The 6119-nt window shown below is 40.2% G+C and overlaps 1 protein-coding gene across 1 annotated transcript in view; it reads left to right on the top strand.

Moving 5' to 3' along the window:
• The first annotated feature begins 5616 nt into the window (after positions 1-5616).
• Positions 5617-6119, top strand: part of DTX4 (deltex E3 ubiquitin ligase 4) — a 40339-nt gene continuing 39836 nt past the window's right edge. The window contains exon 1 of the mRNA XM_021711060.1: positions 5617-5754. The gene's annotated coding sequence lies outside the window, so the exon portion shown is untranslated. The remainder of the gene's footprint in view (positions 5755-6119) is intronic.

Raw genomic sequence — 6119 nt, 5'->3', positions numbered from 1 at the left:
GAATTTAAGCCAGGGCTTTGGGAGGGCTACGGCACCACGCTCACCTAGAGTGTAGGACCGCATCCTGTCTGTGTGCTGCAATTCTTTGCATTACTCAGATCTCTGTGTTGCCAGCGTGGCCCTGATGGTGCTGTGCCTCTCCTTTCTCTCCATCCATCCGCCCTGACCCTATCCGGACCCTAGCATTGATCATCAAATGATGGTGCAGATATAGAAACCAGATCACGGGTACATGCATTACTGATGAAAATGTAAAATGGCACAGCTGTTTAGAAACCTAGCAGTTAGTTTAAAAACTAAATATGCAGCCGGGCTTGGTGACTCAGCCTGCAATCCCGAGCTTTGGGAGGCTGAGGTGAGTGGATTGCCTGAGCCTCTGGGTTCGAGACCCACCTGGGCAACTTGGCAAGACCTCATCTCTACAATAAATAAAAAAAATGAGCTGGGCATGGTAGTGCACCTGAATTCCGGCTACTCAGAAGACTGAGGCGGAAGGATCCCCGGAGCCCAGCAGGTTGAGGCTGCAGTGGTCGAAAGCGGCCACTGCACTCCAGTCTGGGCGACAGAGTGAGACTCCAACTCAAAAAAAAAAGGAAAAAAAACGAATATGCAACTGTCATATAACTTTGCAGTTGTACTACTAGGTATTTATCACAGAGAAATGGAAACTTTATTGCCACACACAAACATGGATGAAAATGCTCATTAGCAGCTTTATTCAAAGTAGACTAAACCAGAAAAAATTAATATGTCCATCAGTGGGTGAACAGCAAGACAAACAATGATACGTGAACACCTTGGAATACTATGTAGTAATAAAAAGAAACATCCACATACCAACCTGGAAAAATCTTTAGAGAATTATGCTGAGTGGATAAAGTCAATCCTAAAAGATTAAATTCTCTATGATCCATCTACATAACATTCTTAAAATGAAAAAAATCATAGATACAGAGAACATATTAGTGATTGCCAGGAGGTAGTGACAGACCATAAGGTGGAGGAATGAATGGGCGTGGCTACAAAAGGGTGACATGAGGAGTCCTTGTAGTGAAGGAATATTTACTGTATTCAAAATGTATGTTGTATAACATATGACACAATGATGTATTAATACAGGAGCAGCATTGTAAATGCTTATTCTGTCTCTTGACTCTGTCAATATCAGTGATGTTGCACTGTAGTTTTGTAAGATTTTCTACAATGTTTCCATTGAGTAACATGGTGAAAGTGGTACATAAGATAGCTCTGCCTTATTTCATACAATTGAATGTGAATTTATAGTTATTTCAAAATTAAAAATTTCATTTTAAAAAGGGCAATTCAGCTTCCACTTGGCTCCTTTCTCTTGGGCCATATGTATTTGATAATTATATTGTGAAGGTGCCAATCGGCAGCATGGAAAGGCCATGTGTAGGTGCGTGGACTGATAGTCATAGCTGAGTTCCCAGATGACAGCCAGCATCAAGCAGTAGACTTGTGAATGAGCATCCTGGAGATGATTCTAGGTCCTAGACATCCTTAGAGCTGCTCTGAGTTAATGCTGTGTGGAGCAGAGACTAGCTTCCTCTGAAGCCCTCTCCAAATTGCATATTTGTTTGCAAAATAAATGCCTGTTGTTGTTTTGAGATGCTAATTTGAGACTGGTTTATTATGCAATAATAGGTAACTGGGGGGGGAAGTGACTTTTGTCTATGAATATTCCATAGAGAATTGGCTTTTTCGTTGGACCTTTGTGTTAAGCTAAAATGGCATTTTTTTTAAAGTATCATCAACTGGTACCTTTGAACAGTTCAAAACTGGTTTCATTCCAATTATTTTTAATTAGTGAGGCTTTATTATAGCCACCATATGTTCAAATTAGAAATTGGGCACATCATTTAGTTTAAGATGCTTATGCCACTTACAAATACAGGAACAATTTGGAAAACAGTTTGGAGTCTAAAATGGAATAGCTGAAATTTTCAGGGGTTTATAGTACAGACTATTTGAAATTAGGAATTAAGAAATACATATACATATATAACTATTATTGGTATATAATTATAAATTATTATTTCCAAGTGGATTGTTAGGAACTATAAATTATCATGGCTTATTAAAATACATATATTTTAAACTATAATTGAGTATAAATGTCATGATGTGTATACACACACACACACACACACACACACACACACACACACACACACACATGAGGGAGCTCCAAAAAGTTTGTGAAAGAGTAGAATTAAAAGATAAAAATAAAAAATATAAATTTCTCAACCAAACACCATCAAGTTCAAGACACTTTGTAAGTGATGATACCAGTCATTTAGTGCATTCCTAAAGAAGTGGACATCCTAGGAATTTAACCTGTCAATGCAGTATTTTTTACATTATTAACTGAAGACAAACAGGTGCCCTTTAGAGAATTTTTAAGATTAGGAACCAAAAAGAAGTCAGAAGCAGCAAATTCAGGACTGTAAGGTAGATGTCTAATGATTTCCCATCAAAACTCTCACAAAATTGCCCTTGTTTGATGAGAGAAATGAGCAGAAAATTGTTATGCTAAAGAAGGACTCTCTGGTGAAGATTCTCCTGGAAATTTTTCGGCTAAAGTTTTGGCTAACTTTCTTAAACATTCTTAATAAATAGATGTTATGGTCCTTGGGTCCTTCAGAAAGTCAACAAGCAAAATGTCTTGACCCTCCCAAAAAATTGTTGCCATGACCTTTGCTCTTGACCAGTCAGCTTTTGCTATGACTGGACTACTTCTATCTCTTGATTGTGTTCTGTTTTCAGGATCATACTGAAAAAGACAGGTTTTATCTCATTACAATTCTTTAAAATGCTTCAGGATTTTTAAAAAATTCATTATTAGATTATTTTAAGGATTTTTTTTAAGGGGGGTGGTTGTTTTTGTTTTTGAAGGGGTGGGATCTCGCTAGGTTGCCCAGGCTGGTCTCAAACTCCTGGACTCAAGTAGTCCTCTTACCTCCGTTTCCCACAATGCTGAGATTACAGGCATGAGCCACTGCACCAAGCCTGCTTCAGAATCTTAAACTCATTTGTTTAAAAATCTCATTGAAAACTGTGCTTTTGACTGCCACTGATCTGGGTCAACCGTTTTGGTACCTACTGAGTAAAAAGTTTGCTCAAAAAAAAAAAAAAAAAAGAAATACACAACAAAACAAAAAGCACAAAAGTTGGCTTAACTTTAATTTTTCAGTCATAAATCTATAAGATGAACCAATTGAGATGTCTATGGTTTTGGCTATTGTTTGTGCTATTAATTGTACGTACTATTCAGTTAAGGGATGAACAATACGGTTTTTTCTTCCCTCACAAATTGGCATGGATGGTCTGCTGCTGGGGGTTTCATCTTCAACATCATCTCATTCCTTCTTAAATGAGTTATCCATTTGCAAACTTTGGGGGCATTGTCCTGAGGATAGTTCTTGTAAAGTGTCATTGACTTCACTATTCTTCCACCCAAGCTTCACCATAAATTTGATGTTTACTTCAATTTTTAGCAGAATTTATGTTGCTCTGATTAAAGGTACTTTTCAAACTGATATCTTATTCTTCTTAGTTCCTCAAACTAGACCCTACTCAGACATGTTATAACAATACAAATTTATTTTGGTGCAAAAAATCTTTTAATACTTGCATAGCTTTTTTTTATACTACACATTTTCCATGAAACATTTTGAAAACCGTGCGTGTGTGTGTGTGTGTGTGTGTGTGTGTGTGCGCGCGCGCGTGTATGCACATCGTCTTGCAAATGAATCAGACTATATACAAATCCTGTGTCATCTGGCATTTCTATTCTGCTGTAATACTCTGTCATGTTTAACATTACCAATACAAGAAAACTAGATATGAAATCAAGCTGGACATAAATAGGGGAAGTCAGTTTCTTCCTGTCTTCCATTCCTCTTTCAAACATTTCGTCTAACATTTGTTAATAGCCCTCTTATCCAGTTTAGGCTTTTTCTACTAAGGAATTCCTGGCTTCACTGATAGGGTGTTTTTGTTTTGTTTTTTCTTCCATCATCTCCTTGAAACATTACTATTCACCTTTTTTTTTTTTTTTTTTGAGTTGGAGTCTCACTCTGTCACCCAGACTGGAGTGCAGTGGCTGCTCCCGGCCACTGCAGCCTCGCCTGCTGGGCTCCAGTGATCCTTCTGCCTCAGCCTTCTGTGTAGCCGGAATTACAGGCATGCACTACCACGCCTGGCTGTTTTTTTTTTTTTTTTTTTTTGGATTTTATTGTAGAGATGAGGTCTCGCTGCCCAGGCGGGTCTCGAACCCGCGAGTTCAGGCAATCCACTCACCTCAGCCTCCCAAAGGCTTGGGATTACAGGCTGAGCAACCGAGCACGACTACTATTCATCTTTTGATTCACGCCTACCCAGACTATAAGAAAGTTTCCTGAGTCTTCATATTCTTGGTTTCACGTTCAGAAGCAAAAGTAGCTCTATAACATTTTTAAGTACATTTTCAAGTCTATTTTGTTTCTCTTCTAGAACATTCTGTCTTTATTTCCTCCCTTTCTTTCTTTTTACATGGAGACATGTTTACATTGCCTCCCATTGCACCAGCCCTATGTCACATAGCACATATATGGGACTGGCTTTTCTTTGTTTTTTGTTTTGAGCCAGCCCAACTAAGTTTAAATTACTGGTTTCCCCTCTGACTAGACATGCAAGCTGGGGCACATTGTTTAAATTCCCTAAGTCTTGTCATTTGTAAAATGGACTCATAATGGCACTTGGTAGAATTAATTGAAGTATCCTTAATTCCTTTTCTTTTTGTTCTTCAAACTCTGAAATTTGCTGTTTTAATGAGTAGTGTTGACTGAGTTGGACTGGGAACCGTCTTCCAATTAAGGGAGAGGCTGACTAGAGATTTTGGAGGTCAAGCTGTGCAAAAAAACCAGAAATAACAAAGCACAGAGGTTCCTTGAGCCTAGTGCTTTTAGAGGCCTGAAGAAGAGCAGTTCTGATACTTTTTATGTTGCTTTGTATTTAGAACTCTGTTGGCAGGAAGGTTAAGGCAGAGGGAGGGAAAATTCTGAAGATGGGAGAAAGGACAACTATAAGGAGAGGGAAGGGGAAACAACCCTTCCAAAACACAAAAAGATAATGTGATATAAAAAATGATGATTTCAAAAAGACTCACAATCCCACTCTCTAACACATAACCTGTTTTTATCTTCTCATGTCCTGTCTTCGTTCTCGACAGAATGAAATCATTATTTTATGTGGTTGCAACCCCAGTGAAAAACAAAATGTGTATTCTCTGACAAGATTCATGTGTAACTCTGATTTCAATCTTCCCTTTGAGTCAGAACTCATCTATTTTAAGTTATTTTCCACATTGACTATTGATGATCAAATATAAACAAGTCTAACTTTTGATTGTCCTAGTGTCTCATAATTTTGATCATAAAAATGCTGCAGAATAAATCAATTTAGCACGTGTCTTCTTGACTCTGGGAATGTCCAATTGGGTCAGTAAAAGAACCACATTTTTGTCTTTAGATAGATGATATAAGCTCATAATTTGTCAAATTGCTGCATCCTTTTGGACTGGGCCTCACTAGCAGAGGCTGGAGTTGGGCATTAAGAGGTGTGTGGCCCTCGGCCGGCACGCGTTGCTTTGGGCCAGAAGGGGGCGAGTAAGTTCCAGGCACCCTCCCGAGTTGCCAGGGGGCGTGGCTTCTACATCCTTGATGGACAGCTAAGGATGCGGGCGAGGATGAGGTAATACCAGCCGAGGCAAGGAGGGCGTGGGGGTGTGCGTGCGCAAACCCCGAGACATCGTGTCTCCAGCTCACGCTGCGGACGCCGGCCGTGCTGCATTAAAAAAAGAAAAGAAAAAAGAAAGAAAGTCACATTTCTGGGAAGGAGGCTGCAAAGTTGCGGCCAGGCGACAGCAGCGGTCTCGGGGCCATGTCGTGGCGGGTCGCTGCTCCGCGTCAAGGAACTGGGGAAACCCCAGCGGGCGCGGGTTTGCCCTAGCGCCCTGCCTGGGAGGGGCGCCTCATTCTGGAAGCGACTGAGCAGAGCCACAGGGAGGGGGAGCTCTCCCGGCGGCGGCGACTGCGTCTCGTGCGGTGAAAGGGTGG

Source organism: Carlito syrichta, unplaced genomic scaffold (assembly GCF_000164805.1).
Source record: "Carlito syrichta isolate Samal-C Ts95f unplaced genomic scaffold, Tarsius_syrichta-2.0.1 Scaffold301848, whole genome shotgun sequence".
NCBI lineage: Eukaryota > Metazoa > Chordata > Mammalia > Primates > Tarsiidae > Carlito > Carlito syrichta.
The sequence above is the reverse complement of the archived record's forward strand: the minus strand, read 5'-3'. Positions and strand labels throughout refer to the sequence as shown.